This window comes from Arvicanthis niloticus, chromosome 3, assembly GCF_011762505.2.
Source record: "Arvicanthis niloticus isolate mArvNil1 chromosome 3, mArvNil1.pat.X, whole genome shotgun sequence".
In the NCBI taxonomy this organism is placed as follows: Eukaryota; Metazoa; Chordata; class Mammalia; order Rodentia; family Muridae; genus Arvicanthis; species Arvicanthis niloticus.
Genome location: NC_047660.1, coordinates 53,031,705 through 53,049,279, shown reverse-complemented (window position 1 = coordinate 53,049,279; position 17,575 = coordinate 53,031,705).

The window sequence follows — 17,575 nt, the reverse complement described above, 5'->3', positions numbered from 1 at the left end:
TTCTGTTAAGAAAACACATGGTGCCTTCTTGCTGTGTCCTCTTGTGGCAAAGTGTGACAGGGATCCACAAGGTCTGGCTTATAAGGGGCATTCATCCCATCTCTGGGGGGAGAGACCTCTGACCCAATCCTCTCCTAAACACTCCACCACTTGACATTATTTATTGAGGGATGAAATCTAACATCTGACTTTTAGCGGGGAACAGCATCATTCAGACATAGCAGAAACACTCACCAGGGGCTTGGAGGTCTAGGCAGATTGCAGAATTCCAGTGAGGAAAGCTCATTTGTTAGAAGAAAGCAGAAGGGCCCTGTTCTCTAGGCTTCCGAGTACAATCCTTCTGACTCTCTTCTGCAAACAGGAGTCAGGTGGAGTCTGTAGGAGATAAATCCCAGGGCATTTCCACAACTTACCTTAAACACAGTGTGGTTTTGTTTAGCTTTGCAAATAAACTCTTTACTGTTGCCTTAGTATTCTCTTGACAGTGCTTCTATAAGTAAGCCTCGGTTTAGGGTAAAATAACTGGAAGAACAAAGGTGGCAGTGATGGTGGAGGTGGTGGTGGAGATGGTGGTAGTGAAGGTGGTGATAATGATGATGGTGGTGAAGGTGGTGGTGATGACGTTGCTGGCAGATCATACTTTTAGGCAGCACCTATTAGATGCCCATTTTCCAGACTTCCCACAAATGGGGCTTCATTTAGTCTTTGTATCAACTGTGGGAGAAAGCTGCTGCTGTCATCCCATTACGCAGACAAGAAGTTGAGGCATAGAAAGCATAAATAGGTTGCCCAGATTCCCACACATAGTAAGTGGGAGAAGAGGGCTTCAATTTGCAGCTTGTTCCCAAAGTCTATATTTTTAGTCACTGCACAGTACAGCATTCTGGCGCATCTAAACTAGGCTGCAAGTTCCCAGTCAGGGTTTCTCAGACTGAGTTGTGACTCACTGGGTGGTGAGACCAATTTTGTGGTCCCACTCAGCTTCTTTTTCTCTTTCCCTTCTGTCACACTGGGAATGAGGAGCCACAGTTATGGGGGGAAAAGTATTTTTCTACCCAGAATTGACATAATAAAAGTTCTAATAAAGAGTAGATATGGTGGACAGATGCACAGTGAACAAATTCTCAGAGGGAAAAAAAATCACTTCTTATAACAAGGGATTCTTACAGCGAAGGCATTTTTATGGGGAAGGGATCCTTGTAGGGAAGAGATCCCTATAAGAATGGATCCTTACAGGGAAGGAACCCATACAGGGGAGAGATCCTTTCTTGCAGTTAGGTTACATGGCTGCCTTTCCTGGACCACCTGTGCAGGGTCCATTTGAATAGATAAGAGGAAGGCAGCTCACTTTCTCCTTAGGAGTAGTTGTTATAACATCACTTGTCTTTCCTGAGGCTGGCTGTTTGGATGAGGTGCCAGAGTCTTGGGATTTAGGCTTTAAGTAGGGCAGAGGCCGTCACAAATCACTGTGTCTGGCTTTAAGCAGTTAATTCTCACTATTAAGAGTATTTTGGTGTTTTACATGTTTACTTTAGGCCTTTTTGCTATGTTTTCCCCCATGTTCCCCCTAATTCCCTCCCTCCCATTCTTCCTAATAGAACAAAAAACAACACATCAAAATTAATTTTAGTAATATACATATATTTCCCTGGAAATTCTCAATTTTTATTTTATGTGTGGCCATATTACCAGGGCACAGCAAAAAAATACTTTTCTTCCTGAGGTCGACAATCAAAAAAAACCTATGAAAGCTGCAGCTTTGGAAGAAGCTTGGAGACAGGGTTAAGGTGTCTGGGCTGTAGTCCTCGGGTCTTCAGGAAGCTGCTGTGGATGCCAGTGTGGAACGAAGCCTGTGGCTTCAGATCCAGTTCTTCTGGGCTAATAGAGACAAGAGAAGAGTCTTGAGGGTCTCATTTCACAAATTAACTTCATCATCACCTTCATCCTCCTCTGTGGGTGGAAGACCAGGAACTAGCTCCCTCAACCCTTTCTCTTCCCATGTTTAGACACTGGCCCTTCACTCTATGGTCTTGTCTTTCCATATGTTTGTCTTTCCTTGCTTGGGTTGTTCTTCCTTTCTTTGCTTGGTTCCGCACTGTTCCTTTAAACCTAGCTCAGATTTCATGTTCCTCTACTCTTCTAGAGACTCTACTTTTGCATGCTTTGGTATACATACAATTAGTTGCTTAATCTCACTTATGAGACATGACCAGGTTTAGGACACTTTGTGTCCTTAGCAGTGACTAGACTGGGATTAAGAACATCAAGGTAACCAAAAGACAGGGGAACAAGAAGTAGGGATAAAGAAAGACTCACAATGACAACTCCATTTGTGTAGCCCTTTCCTAAAGTTCCATGTAAAAGACTGAGATTTGAGGTGGCTGACAGCCTGGGGAGACAGCTCAGTTGCTGGATGTATACACATATGAACCCGAGTTTGAATTCCCAGCACCCACATAAAACCTAGGCATGGTACAGCTCTAGGGATTTGGAGACAGAAAGAATCTTGAAGCTTATTGCCTGGCCAGTCTAGCCAAATTGGTAAGTCACAGGTTCAGTTTGATACTGTAAAAAAGCATAGTGGGGAGCAACTGAAGAAAACACCTAGTATTGCCCTCTGGCCTCCAACATGCACTGTCATCTACAAACACTTGCACAAACATGAACATATACACCAAAGTTTGGAGGTAGCTGATCAGGATTGTGCAGAAGATTGAAGTTCATCTCCAGGCCAACCTGAGTCCTTATGAATCTCTAGCCCTTGACAGAAGAAGTGAATGTATGAGAGATGTGTGTGTGTCATGGACCATCTTCAGAGTCCAGGACACCAGTAAACAATTCCTGCAGTAGAAGTGGTCACAAGTCAAATGTGGCAGGAGGGGATGGAGCCATTGAAGGATGAGTGTATGAGAGACCTGTGGTTCTGAGGTCCTCAGCTAGTGACTCTCAATGGTAAGCACTCTATCATTCTGAAGCAACAATTTTGCTTAAAGCAAGGAGAGAGCACAGTCTTTTTTTTTTTTTTTTTTTTTGGATGACTAGAGTCTGAATCATGGATGAGCACTAAGGGGCATCCCATCCAAGTCTCAAATATAAATTAGGAGCCTGATGATGATTATCTAAAGCCAAGCCTAAATTATTTTACATAGAAACAGATTTCCCAAAGTTTAGCTAAGAGTCAGTATATTTTGATCAGCACATGGCTCTCCCCTGATTAAACTTCAGTGAATACTGGAATCCAAAGATACGGGAGATAGAAGCCCTAAGGCAGTAAACCAGCTTCAAGTAGGCACAAGGAGTGGGGTGGAGGACACACACCTGGACATCCATCCCTTGTTGTAGTAATTATTTAAATTCTGGCCCAAGGTTTCTACCCCGCCTTAGTTATTTAAGTTCTCAGATGAAAGACATATTCACAGCCTTTCTATTTATAATAAGCCTTAAAAAAAAAACAAAACAAAACAAGAGCTGGGCAGATATCTACCCTCCATGCTGTTAGAATCTATTTCCTATTGATAACCTCGAGTTATTACTATGTTTCATCTAGGCTGCTCTTAGCTCCAATTGGGCAGATCTCAGGGCCACACTCTCTTGCTCTTAACCCATGGCACTTCTCCTTCCTCCTCCTCCTCCAATTTTTTTCCTCATGGTCCTCCTCTTTCCCTCAGGCCCATGAACCCCCATCTATGTCTCCTCTGCCCAGCTATTGGCTGTTGGCATCCTTATTTACCAGTCAGAATTATCTTGGGGAGGGGAGGGTCACAAGGGCTACTATAGACTTCAGGTCTTAGGGGCCCTGTGCTTAGCATTACAATAGACAGTAAAAGATAAAACCTCAGCAACCCCTAGAGCAACAGCAGAGAGAAACACGAAAAGGAATAGACACCCTGCTTACAAGGGACCATGGTCCTACGTACTGTATATTATGGACAAGTCTAGAGGACTAAGGACAGAGCACAGCCCACACCTACAGCACATCTTCCTGATCTAAGAGAAATGCCTCTGCTCTTGTGAAATCTACAAGGAGAACAGGAAACCTAAGCACCAACACAGTGCAGAGTGTTGGAACATAGTGATCCCCCCAGTGAAGACACCACAGGAATGACACACTGTGGAGTCCAAATGCACCCGACATCTTCAACATGACAGCATGATTTGTCAGCACACATCATCAAGAGACGACTGGCATCTAAAGTGACTCTTGTTTAGAAGTGGAAAAGATAGAAGCCCATCAGGAATCTATTGTATGAGCTGGGCGGTGGTGGCACACGCCTTTAATCCCAGCACTTGGGAGGCAGAGACAGGCGGATTTCTGAGTTCGAGGCCAGCCTGGTCTACAGAGTGAGTTCCAGGACAGCCAGGACTACACAGAGAGACCCTGTCTCGAAAAACAAAAACAAAAACAAAAACAAAAACAAAACAAAAAAGTATGTATTTCCCAACATGAACATAGAGAAAACATGAAAACATGGGGGCATGACTCCTCCCAAAGTTCATAATTCTTCAGCAACTGACTCCAAAGACATTGAAGTGGGTTAAGGGTTGTAGAAAGAATTCAAGAATGATGTTTTTATTTATTTTGTTTTATTTGAAGAGCTTTGGGTGGAACACAGGCCCCTGTGCTTGCTATGCAAGGGGTTCATCACTGTGCTAATAGGTTCTTACTATGCAGCCCAGACAGGCTTCAAATTCATAATCTGATAAGAAGCAGTGGCCTCTCCCTGAGTGCTCAGATTACTGTCATATATCGCCACTCCCACTTCAGAAGAATGATAACTCAAACTAATGAATTAAAGTAAAATGTAAAAAGAAAATAGGCAAAATGAATTAAGGAAGACAGCATAGCAGATGAATGAGAACACTGAAAAAAAAAGAAAAGAGAGAGATAGATGGAAAAGGAATCCAACAGGAATCTTCAAAATGAAAAGCACAATAAGTCAAATAAAAAACTCGGTGGGAAACCACACCAAACAGATTAGATCACATGATGGAGAGGTCACATGATGGAGAGGTCACATGACGGAGAGGTCGGAGCTTAAAGGCAAGGTTGATAAATGAGATCATCTGGACAATAGTTAGGAAAAAATGAAGTGAACAGGCAAGACCTCTGGGATATGAGTAAGAGATATATTTTTGGTGTAGTAGAAAGTACTAAAGTGCACACTAAAGGCGCAGAAAATGTATTCAGTGAAATAAAAGCAGAATATTTCCAAAATCTAAGAAAAGGTATGGATGTAGAGGACATTTGTAACCCTAAGCAAATGTGGCCATGTTGCAGGTTAAAGGGCAACAGTAAATAGTGAAGGAAGGCTACTGAACGCTGTGGGAAATGCCAACTTACTTATAAAGGTAACCCCATCAGAACAATAGCAGAGTTTGTTTGGAAACTCTAAAGGTCAAGAGAGTCTGGAGTGAAGTATTTACTGTAGGCCCTGAAAGAAAATAACAGCTAAGTCTAGATTTCTGGAACCAGCAAAGTTGTTCTTGAGTTGAACTGAAGGATAAGCACTTTCCAAGATGAACCTCTGTCACAGTAATTTATTCAGTCCACCTCTGTGATGATCTCAAAGGAGTCCTAAGCAGAGAAGGTAGAGAAACATGACCACAGAAACATAGGAAATCCCAATGTGAGCCCATTAAACATGCAAATACAAGCTAAGAAAGAATTGAACATTAGAGAAATAACAAAATGAAAGGAATAAACACATAATTGTTGATTTATCATTCAGTGTATATTGTCTTAATTCTTCAGTTAGAAGCCACAATCTCACTCTATATGAAGCATCAGACCAGATGATCGGCTGCCCACAAGAAACACACCTCACGGGTTGGAGAGATGGCTCAGTGGTTTAAGAGCACTGGCTTCTCTTTCAGAGGTCCTCAGTTCAGACCTTCTCTAATGAGATTTGATTCCCTCTTCTGTCTGATGCCTCTTCTGTTGTGCAGGCATACACATAAATAAAGCACTCATATACATGAATAAGTAAAAACAAAATCCAATAACAACAACAAAGAAACACACCTCCCCAGCAGAGGCTGATGCAGATTGAGATTGAAAGGAAAGGGTAGAAAAGTGATGTTACAAACAAATGGAACTCCTAGACCAGCAGAAACAGTTACGTTCATTTCCATCTTGGCAGATCCCTCGAAAGTCAACAGAAGAGACAAAGTCCTCTACACACAGGCAAAGGGAATGATACATCAAGAAGATCTGACAATTATGGATGCATGCACAGTGAATGTTAATGGAGCCATACTCAAAATATAAACTCTAGTAAAGAATCATGGACAGAGAGGTCCATTCACATAGTAGTGGGTGACATTAATAGTCCTGTCACCAATATATAGGCCATTCAGATAAAACCCAACAAAGAAGCTGTAGAGATAATTTATACTGTAGATTCAATAGTTACATATAAATATTCCATCTAACAACTACATTCTTTTCAGTAGTTTACATGACTTTCTCCATAATAGAAATATTTTAGAGTACAGTGCCAGTCTTAACAAACACAAGAAACAAAATCATATCTGGAATGGTATCAAACTGTTACAAAATACAACTGGCAATAATATTAAGAGAAACTATAGAAAATATATAATGATCACATGGAGACTGAACATACATTTTTAAGTGCTAAGTGAATCATTGAAGGAATCAGAGGACATTTAAAGAGTCCTGTATAAGGACTTAGAATAGCACCTAGTGCACAAGTGCTCCATAGATGTCCAAGCTGATGGTGGTTTCTATTGCTCTCAAGAATGACCCCAAAGTCAGCTTCCTCTTCCTCATGATGGAGCCCCAAGTGCAGAAGTATCCCTCATGGTTTTCCTTTGGGTGAACTGTCCAGGTGCCTCCAATAATGACTTGTCTATAAAAAATCACAAATGTTCTCAGTTTTAGTCATTGTATATGGATGCTGTGGTGGTTGGAATACGCTTGGCCCAGGGAGTAGCACTAATAGTGTGACCTTGCTGGAGAAAGTGTGTTGCTGTGGGGGTGGGGTTTGAGATCCTCCTTCTAGCCATGTGGAAGCCACTCTTCTCCTGTTTGCAGTTGGATCAAGATGTAGAATGCTCAGCTCCTTCTCCAGTACCATGCCTGCCTGAATACTGCCATGCTTCCTGCCATGAAGATGCCATGAAGATAATGTACTGAACATCAGAACTTGTAAGCCAGCCCTAATTAAATGTTGTCCTTTATGAGTTGCCTTGGTCATGATGTTTCTTCATAGCAATGGAAACCCTGACTAGAACAGATGCCCTCTGGTCAGCCTATTTCTCTCCCAATATGAGACATGCATTTTCACCTCATGTGAATCCAAGTGGGGCTGGCCTTTTGGGCAAGTCATTTGGCAGCACAAAATTTGGTTTCTAGAATCTATTCTAAAGAAGTGATCTGGTAGCTGGGTGTAGTTGTACACCTTTAATCCCAGCACTCGGGAAGTAGAAGCAGACTAAGTTTGAGGCCAGCCTGGTCTACAGAGCAAGTTCCATGGCAGCCAGGACAGCCAAAGAAACCCTGTCTAGGAAAACAAACAAACAAAAAAAAAAAAAAAAAAAAATGGAAGTGCTTTTATGCAGAGAGTGGACAACCGCTCATCAATGTGCTAAGTATGTTACAAACACACAACTTTCATAAATATCTAGCAGTAGAGAAGCCTTTCAAAGATGCTCATAAAAATATAAAAACGGAGGGTCCTTGTACAGCCTGTGGGAAACTTTTAAAGTTTATCATTCAATTTTAAAGGGAGATGGTGTGTTAGGTATGTAGCAAGGATTCTGGGATATAAATATAAACAAAGTATGAATTTCTTATAATAGAGATGAGGTCATTAAATAGTGTTAAAATATTACAATAATTGCATAATGAAAATATTTGTTTGGGGAAGGAGTGGAGATGAGGGAAGTAGGGATGGAGAAGAGAAAGTCTCCAAGAAGGGTGAGTCTGAGCAGATGTCAGAAAGATAACAGGAAGTTCATCAGGCAGAAGATGAGAAAGGAAGGAAAAAGAGGTGAGGGGGAGGAGGAGAGGGAAGATCGAAGAAGAGAAAGGAGGGTAGGAGAGGGAAGAGGAGAGGGTAGGAGAAGGAAGGGGAGTGCAGTCCTTTAGGTGGCAGCAGCAGCAGCAAAGTGCACAGGCAAGGCCACCAGGCATAAGGAAGGTGACAGTGGCTCCCTAAAAGAGGGATGTGGTATAGAGTGGTCAGCATCCTCCAGAGGCACAGAGTTGAAAGAATGAATATATATTGTGAGAGGACTTATTAGGTTGGCTTCCATGATAGGGGCTAGTCTGATGTGGGTGACCGACAACAGAAGCAACAGGAGCAGCAGGAGCAGCCACCACCACTGGGTACTCACTTACTAGCAAGAGATGACTAGGCAAGTTTCCAGAAGATGCCACTTACTTTAGGGGAGGGTCTTCTCCCCTCAGGTATAGGTCCTGGAAATACAGCCATACCCAGAGATGTGTCTTCCCACTGATTCCAGTCAGTAATTAACCACCACAGGGCACTCCAGTGGTCGCAGGAGGTACAGCTGAAAGGGTCACAGGACCCAGGGCTTTTGTTCTGGCTTGGTGGGGAGGGAGAGTGGGATGATGCTGTGAATGTTGAAAGGTCAGAGCAGGTGAGCACCATAGCAGAGAGGAGGAAGCCATGACCAGAAGCTGGGCAGCTAGGCAGAGAATGCACAGGAGACCAGGTAGGGTGAGCCATGTAACGTCCAGCTGGGACAGGGTGAACAGGTGAGGTCACATAATAGCATCAGCACCAGAGAGGTCATGGAAAGGTCACTCGGGTGTAGATGATGTTGATACTGTAGGGAGGGAGATGTGCTGAGAGGAAGAGGCAAGTAGGGAGGGGCCAGCATGGCTATGGTTAAAGGAAGCCTCTCTCTCTCTCTCTCTCTCTCGCTCTCTCTCTCTCTCTCTCTCTCTCTCTCTCTCTCTCTCTCTCTCTGTCTCTCTCCCCCTCCTCTGTGTGGTGTATGCCTCTGATATGTTCTTGTTTGCTGTTTTATTGTTATTTGCAGTGGGCATGGAGGAGGGTATCATTAGCGTTTGGGGTTGGGGTGACATTTGAGCTAGCACAAGCAAGCTAGCACAGCAGTAAGTAGAGAGGGGCGTGCCAATGGGGCTTCGCTGGAGATGTTCAATGTGAGCAAAGGCAGTGGTACGTGTGGCTCCTAGGCAGGGTTCTTGGCTGGCTGATGTGCTCAGGGAAAAGGGTGTTAGGTAGAGCAGGTGGAATGCTGGGAAACAGGCGGGTGGCAGATAAATGTGGGTGCTGCCTGGTTGGAAGGACCCTGAAGTTGGCCTTCATCAATGGTTACCAAGCTGGCCCATCACTGAGTCTATCACATGGCTTCACAGGCACACTTGCCAATACAGTACCCAAGGCTTCTCTGTAAGAATACATCATCTTAGGCTTCTGCCTCAGAGAATTTTATAAGGATGAGTAAGTTAGAGAAGAGAAGGAGAGAGCCAGATCCAGTGTGTATGTGTGTATGTGTGTGTGTGTGTGTGTGTGTGTGTGTGTGTGTCATATTTGAGAGGGGGGAGTGATACAGAAGGAGTTGGAGGAAAGAAAAGGGGGGGGAAGAAATGATGTAAATACAGCACATATGTATGAAATTTAAGAATAAATTTAATAAAAGGAAAATACGATTTCAGAGGAATGGGAAGAAGATGAATTTTGAGAAGTTAATTAAGACTCTGGAATATACCTGGCTCTAGGGAAGGAGAAGATTGCTTCTAAACTTATTGGTAATGAGATCTCCACACTCTTTCCTTGATCTATTGGTGTCTTCACTATAGGTTAGCAGCAATAAATATTAAATGACTTACTTGGTTGAGTTTCTAAAAGAGTTGTGTGTAGTTTTTATTTAATTTGAGATTTATGCTTTACTTAAAGGCCAAAGGGAAATTATATAATTTAGAAATTGAGCCTCATGCCAGTTGCAGGAGAGTAAGAACATAAAAGCACCTACTATGTTCCTGTGATGCTGACTGGTACTCAGCCTTTATTCTTCCCTCCTCCACATTTGAAAGAAATGTGCAGAAGCACCCCCACCTTCCAGTGAACCTTCTATAAGACAAGTAAGCTGAGTAGAACTTCACTGAATGAGGAAGGGTGGAGATGGCCAGGTCCAGGGACTAATTGTAATTTTCTTAAGATTATCTTTAGCCCTCAAAATAGCCATTCTTACTCATTTCTGTGTCTCACCCAGCATCTTTGTGACTAACATATAAAACCTTTGCAAGGTATTAACTTTTTAAAATGATTTATTTATTTTTACTTTATATGTATTAGTGTTTTGCCTGCATGCAGAGTGTCAGATTCCCTGGAACTGGAGTTACAGGCAGTTGTGAGCTGTCATGTGTGTGCTGGGAATTGAACCTGGGTCCTCTGGAAGAGTAGTCAGTGTTCTTAACCACTGAGCCATCTCTCCAGTCCCCCAAATAGGTTAACTTTAGACCACCAAAGACATGCCTGCTTTGTTTTAACTCATCCACCTAATGTTTCCACCAATGTGATTGAAAAGTACCTCAATTTGTTACTTTCACAATCCTGCTACCTTAAAACTTCACAAAACTCTTACCACATTGGGCTATGGAATTTGAGGTCTCCCAAGTCTTTGTAACTGGGGTTGTGGTCACTTAGATTTGTCTCCAGAATGAACTATCTCTTGTCCTGTTCCAGTTGGGAGCTGTATTTGCAGGTTGATGCAGACAGTCATCACAGTCAGCCTAGAGCTTGGTGGCAGTTGCTCCACTTGTCTTTCCAATCTCCTCCAGGGCAGGGCAGGTCAAATGGTCCCAATAGACCCTTCTGGTAGATTCTAGGGTCCCAAGCAGCAGCATCAGGCCTCTTAAGTTCTTCCAGAGACGCAAGCTCATTTTATGCTCACCACAGCCCTGTTTACAATTGCAGGACATAGAACCAGCCTAGACACCCACCAGGAGAGGAGCAGATAATGGAAATATGGCTCACACACAATGAAATTTTATTAGGTCATAAAGAAAGGTAAAACCATGACACTTGCTGGAAATGAATGAAGCTATTGATTATTATTGTAAGCAGAGGAGCATCTCAGACCCAGAGAGACAAAGACTGCATGCTTTCTCTCATCATTTTTATATGTGTGTCTCAGTTTAAGGGTCTGTGTATGAAACTAGAACGGGTACCATAAGAAGGGAAAAGATATTAAGGGAAGGTGAGGGAAGAGGAAGAATGAGGGTAACAGAAAAACAGGAAAGACAAAGGAACTGAGAAGGAGTTGAGAGATGGAGAGAGAGAGATGGGGGAAGTAAGGGAATCAGGGAGGGGATGGGGGTGGGAAGGAGGGAAGAGGTGGAGGAAGGGGGTGGGAAATGGAGCAGGGGAGGAGACAGGGATAAGGATTAACACATTAAATTATGTCTGAGAATCCCGTAGTGAGACTAATTCATATACTAACAAAAACCAAACCAAAACCCCCAAAGCAACAAACAAACAAACAAACAACCCAATCTGTTAGAATAAAATTAAACTAAAGAAAATGGAGAATGAAGGCCATATTCTTTTCCCACAAGAAATTTCATGGGCCGTGGCCTTTTCTTTTGGCACCCTCGAGGTTCCTTTTGGAGCTCAACTGGGGCCTAAGGATTGGCCTGAGCTCTCTCAGCTAGAGAAAGGTCGAGCTAGAAAGCTCCTGGGGTGTTAGTAACAAATGAAAGGAAGCAAACAACAATGTAAACAAGGGAAAGGCCTCAGGCAGCCCTCTGGGGACACCAGCCTTTAAAACCAGCCAAGATCTGCAGGAGGAAAGGTTGCTGAAGCACAGGAAGGATTTGCCTCTGGGGTTACTGCAGGGTTCTTTTTTTCTGGTGGGGTCCCCCTCCACTTTCTGTCTTCCAGGCTTTGTGCATTACTGGGTGGCTGGGCTCATTGTTGTCACAGGTCCTGGAGCTGATGATCTGTGAAGCTCGTTCTTCAGACACTCTAGGGCACTGAAAGGGTTGAAGGAGAATTTTCCACTTCAGGGCACAAAAACTGTCCTTGTTCAAAGATGTGTTCAAAGGAAAAAAAAAAAAAAACGGCACAGAAGCCTTCTGACACCCCCCCCCCCGTGTGTGTGTGTGTGTGTGTGTGTGTGTGTGTGTGTGTGTGTGTGATCTCGGAGGCCTGAGGCAGCCATGTGCCTTTGTGATCCCAGCACCCAGAAGACTGGGGCAGAGGTTCACAAGTTCTAGGTCAGCCTGGGTGACAGACTGAGACCTTGTCCCCCTAAACCTCCAAACACCACCCCCCTCCAAAACCAATAAGAATGGTGAAAGAAAATCCAAGCACCAAAGAAAGGTTCTCATCACACTCAGTTACACAGGCAGGCATGCTACTGCTGAGAGAAACGGTAATCTTCATTAAAAAAAAAAAAAGAAAAGAAAAGAAAAGAAAAGAAAACCAATGTCAATAGATTCTACCGTATAAATTTAAAAAGCCATGGATTAAATCAAAGACAAAGGTCACAAGAACGAAGACACAACATGGGCCGAGAGGAGAAAGAAAGAATCACAGAAATGTCAATGTTAGAGGGTGCTGCACATCAGAGTTCTGACAGGCATAGGTATCAAATTAAAAAAAAAAAAAAAAAAAAACGATTTTAACCAATATGTAATACAAACTCATAAATGCTCTTACTATAGAGGAAACAGGAGAAAAATAATTACAAAATAAACAGAAATATGTCAATAGTATCATTTTGCTATAGATGATAGAACTTTATCCTAAGTGAATAAGCATCCAGGGGAATTTATGGGCACCACCCCCCAACCTGGAGGGCTTGATTTCTAATTTCCCCATGTTGGCCTGTGACAGTCTGGTGTATCTTCATGTCTTATAATCACAGTTACCAGTTTTCTAGACACATTTTGCCGTTTAAGTTTGTGCAATAGGGTCTTGTTACATCTCACAGGCTTATTTGGAGCTCACTATGTATCCGGGCTGGCTTTCAATGACAGTTCCTCCTGTCTCAGTCTCCCAAGTGCAGGGGTTGCAGGCGAGGGTCCCACACCCAGCTCCGACGCGTTCATCTTAAAGCAAGTTGACAGTATGTAATGCACTTAAAGCATGTCTCTTCCAGGAGTCCACACAGACTCCAATTCATTTGTTAATATCAAACACATTTGTGTTTTCACATTCAAATTTTTACGTTCCGGTCTTAGCTTTTTACGATGCTTTGAAGATTTGTCACTGTTTTTAGGACCCTTATTTTATTAAGATAAGAACGGAAGTTTATTTTCTTAAAAATTACACATAGTCACTCTCATGCCTGACCCCATCACCCCTCCAAGCCTCCCACACTCCCTAAACCCCTTTTTCTGGAAATGATGATTATCTTTTGTCTTGCTCTTTCTTGGCTTAGGGTTTGGACCCCAGAGTTCGCAAGGAGCTAAGCGCAGTACAGGAATATGACCAGCAGGTGGTGCTCGAACTGTTTTTACTCCAGGAACCGCCCGGAGTTCTCCAGAACAGATTTGCACAAAAGAGGCATCTGCAACCATAGCTGTTACAGTTGGTAATTAGGGATAAGGTTGCCATGGTGACAAGGGGTCTTGGGATGTTTATAGCTTTGCAAGAGCCGATGCCAATGAGCTGTCGGATTGCTTCCTTTGATGGTAATGGCTGGCATACTGAGGTCATGAAAACACCGGAGGATGGTGCAACCTGCGTGGGGAGCTATTCTGCTGCTGCTATAATTTATGGGATAAAAGTATCCTGGTGAGAGAAACACACACACACACACACACACACACACACATTTGTATGCATGAACACAAGTACACTATATTTATCTGACTTGTTTACATTTTCTGTATGATTTATCTCCATTCCCCACATTTCTCAATGTGGTTTTCATTAAAATTCTCTGAGAAGAAAGGCTCCATTCATCTGACAAGTTCGGGAAATATTGCACGCTCATGCTTTTGGAGATTCACAGTGCACAAGAGCCAGAAAACCTATGGAAGTCCTGTTTCACCTCCACATGGTCATTTGCCTTGTGAACACATTTAAACAGACAATTCATTAACTCTTAGGTAATTACTCCTCATCTTCTCCCCAAGACGTTAATAGACATTCATTAAGTGCAGGCTTAGTTGAACCTCTCATTTACATAAGTCTCTCCAGCAAGGCGCAGAGCTCTGTTAAGCTAGCCTGTCAAAGGCTGTGTGGCCAGGACTCAGTGGGTATTAATGTCTGCATGTGAACTCCTAAGAAACGGTTTCCAATTGAGCTATCTATCCATGGATACTAAGGACTGAAATTATTAATTGTTAATGTCTTCATTCACCCACAACTTTTATTGGGTAAATGAGGCCCCACCCCAGATATGGCCCATAGCATTAATAAATCATTTGTAGCTTAGCACAGAATTATTTTACATCTCGTCACATAGTCTCTGATGCTTTAAATTCAATCTGCTGCTACTGTTTTTTTTTTTCTCCCAGAGAGACACCCCCTCTCCCACGGATAACCTATTGTGATTGATCATAAAACAGAACTTATTAAAAGAGATTTTAAAAAACAAATAAAGGACTGAGAATTTGTTCACACATACTGTCTCCCGGGTGTGTGTGTGTGTGTGTGGGGGGGGTCACCCTCACTACATTTCATTGTGAAAAGGGAGGTCTCATGACTGTCATGAGGAATGGAGGTTTGGTCCTCTCAAACTGTAGAAAGAACAGTTGCCATGGTCCATAGGGCAGCTGCTGCTGACAGCTTTAGGAACACAGCCAGTCCACACCACACTCTTGGCTATGCTGATAGTGTTTTCAGTCTAAAGTACTCTAGATCCACTCCAGGTGTTGAAGGTCTTTCCTGTGACTTACCCTTCTCCACACTCCAGAAGGCCACTGGATTTTATTGGTAGGGACACTGAGAGAAGCAGGAACACTTAAAGGACAGGCAACAGTAACCAAGTGTCCAGCTCCTTGTCAGCCACTTAGCTATTTATTGAATTCTTGATCAAGTTTTAGCCTTAAAGCCTACTAGATGGGTTTTATCAGCCCCATCTTACCAAGATGAGATGAAGGCTGGAGGTGCCTTGCCTCGTATGGGACAACTTGTAGAGTATAAATAAGGGGACGTTTTTGACTCTGGGTTTGTCCAAATCCAAAGTCAAACAAAGGTGGCAATATTTGTAGAAGAATTAAATTCTTCTCAAAAGAAAAAGAAAAGGAGGAGGAAGAGGAAGAGGAAGAGGAAGAGGAAGAGGAAGAGGAAGAAGAAGAAGAAGAAGAAGAAGAAGAAGAAGAAGAAGAAGAAGAAGAAGAAGAAGAAGAAGAAGAAGAAGAAGAAGAAGAAGTGGTGAAGGGGGAGGGGAGGAGGGGGGAGGAGGAAGCTTATTTTTTTTCCATTGGAGGTACATAGAGTTAGTCAAAAGGGGACGGTCCCCGGCTCTGTCCAGCCCTGACAATCTTCAACCACTGTTGTGCTTACCATTTGTGTTAATTCCCTTTCCTGCTGCTGTAATAAAATACCCTATCAAAGCAGTTTGACGGAGTAAGGGTATATTTTAGCTCGCACCTCCAGATCACAGCCTATCGCTGCAGGGAAGTCTGGAAGGCTGGAGATTGAGTTCGCTACTAGTCACAGCCCAAAGCAAAGAGTAAGAACGAATGCACACGAGCTACTGCTTAGCATACTTCCTCCATTCTTACAATCACAGATTTCAGTCAGAGAATGGCCCCACCCCCTGTGGGCGTGTCTTCGTGCCTCACGCAATTAAGATAATCTCCCACAGCAGGCCCCTTTTTCAAGGTGACTTTAGATTGTCAAATCAACAGTAAATGCCACCATGCCTGCTGTTGTTCCAAGCTTTTACTCAGTTACCAACTTGCCCTGCTTCTGTTGTGTGGGCTGAATTTGTTTTGGCATTTATTCATATTTTCTTAAAACCTCTTCGGTCAATTTTACACTCACGGGTTCCTTTCGATCAAGCCTCCAGTTATTTTAAAAGTTGGCAATTGCCGTCTACTTAGGATCTTTTCACTACCCATGACAATCTGTTTTAGACTTAATTGATAATCAATGAGCTACTCTTTTTAATACTTAATGGATCAACTTAATGGCTTTAATTAACAACCTACATGAAAATCAATGACCTTCATATTGAGCTATTCCAAGTTTATTTGACTTGTTAGTCATAGGACAACACTTGCTTTTTATTTTGTAACACTCCTTTAGATCAGTACTCCTCGACCTTGCTAAAGTTGTGACCCGCCTTAATACAGTTCATGTTGCAGTGACCCCTCCCCGCCATAAAATATCTCATTGCTATTTTATAACTGTAACTTTGTTACTGTTATGAATCATAGTGTAAATATCTGATATGCAGATGGTCTTAGGTGACCCCCGTGAAAGGGTCATTCTACCGTTAAGGGGTCCTGACCCACAGGTTGAGAACATCTCCTTTGGATGTAGATTTCAGCTTTTATACAAGCAACTCCCACCACGAATCAGGAAGACATCTGGGTCTGTGCACATATAAATAGCTGTTGCAAGTTCACTGAAGTCTGACAGAGTTTGAGGCTCCAGATGGTAAGACGTTGGACATGTGTGTGGTGTCATTTGTCCTAAGCAGTTCTCTGTGACGCTGAGGTCCTTCATCTCAGTCCCTAATCCTGTGAACTGTTCATATAGTTCCTTCCGTAGAAGACACACAGTTCCTGTTGTTACCGGCAGTTAAATATTGATTAAATAAATCACAGCATCTGTTACCTATTTCTGTGTGCTTCTACTTTCTGGTCCCAGGTTGGGATCATCAGTAGCTCTTTTGGTGTCGGGGAAAGGAAGGTTCTCTCTTTGTATGCTTAGTTTTCTTCTCCCTTTCTGCCAAAACACATTGCTGGTAGTGACCCTGTTCTAGCTCAGGGACTCTGAGTACGGCCACAGCCTCAGGGTACATGGTGCCCACCAAGTCTCTCCAGTCCTCTTTTCATAAAGTTCCCAGGAATCGTCACACTTCTAAGCTCTTCCATGTTTTCCAGCTCAGAGTTAAGCACACAGCCGCCATTTCGCAAAGGACTACTGGCTTTCTCAAGAGTTTAATCCAGACTCTCCTGCCTGGTCATTGCCTGGCTTTAGGCAAATGTCATCTCACTTGGGCAGCAGAGCTATCACTTTCTTTGGCAGCAGCCATTGCTCCTGGAAAGTGGCTGATTAAAGGTGCTTCCTTATAAGATCAGAGCACAAAGCTCTGGGCTTTCTGTGATGCACATGCATACACATTCCTGTTTTCCCACCTCTGTTTTCATTGTTACCATTTCCCTAATTTTTTTTTTTTTTTTTTTTTTTTTTTTTTTTTTTTTGTGCTCACACCTGTGTTGAACAGAACTTCTTTTACTTCCCTTATCATTTAGGGAATTATCACTTTTAAAAGTATACATTCCAGGAACTGAATTCCATTGGTTTTATTCATGTTTTTCATTATTACAGAGTTAAGTGCAATTTTTGACATTGTGTCCCTTTCAGAGCTTTCTGCTAGTACCTACCCCTTGCTTGTTAGGCTCTGGGCTTGGTTGGTTCTCCCATCC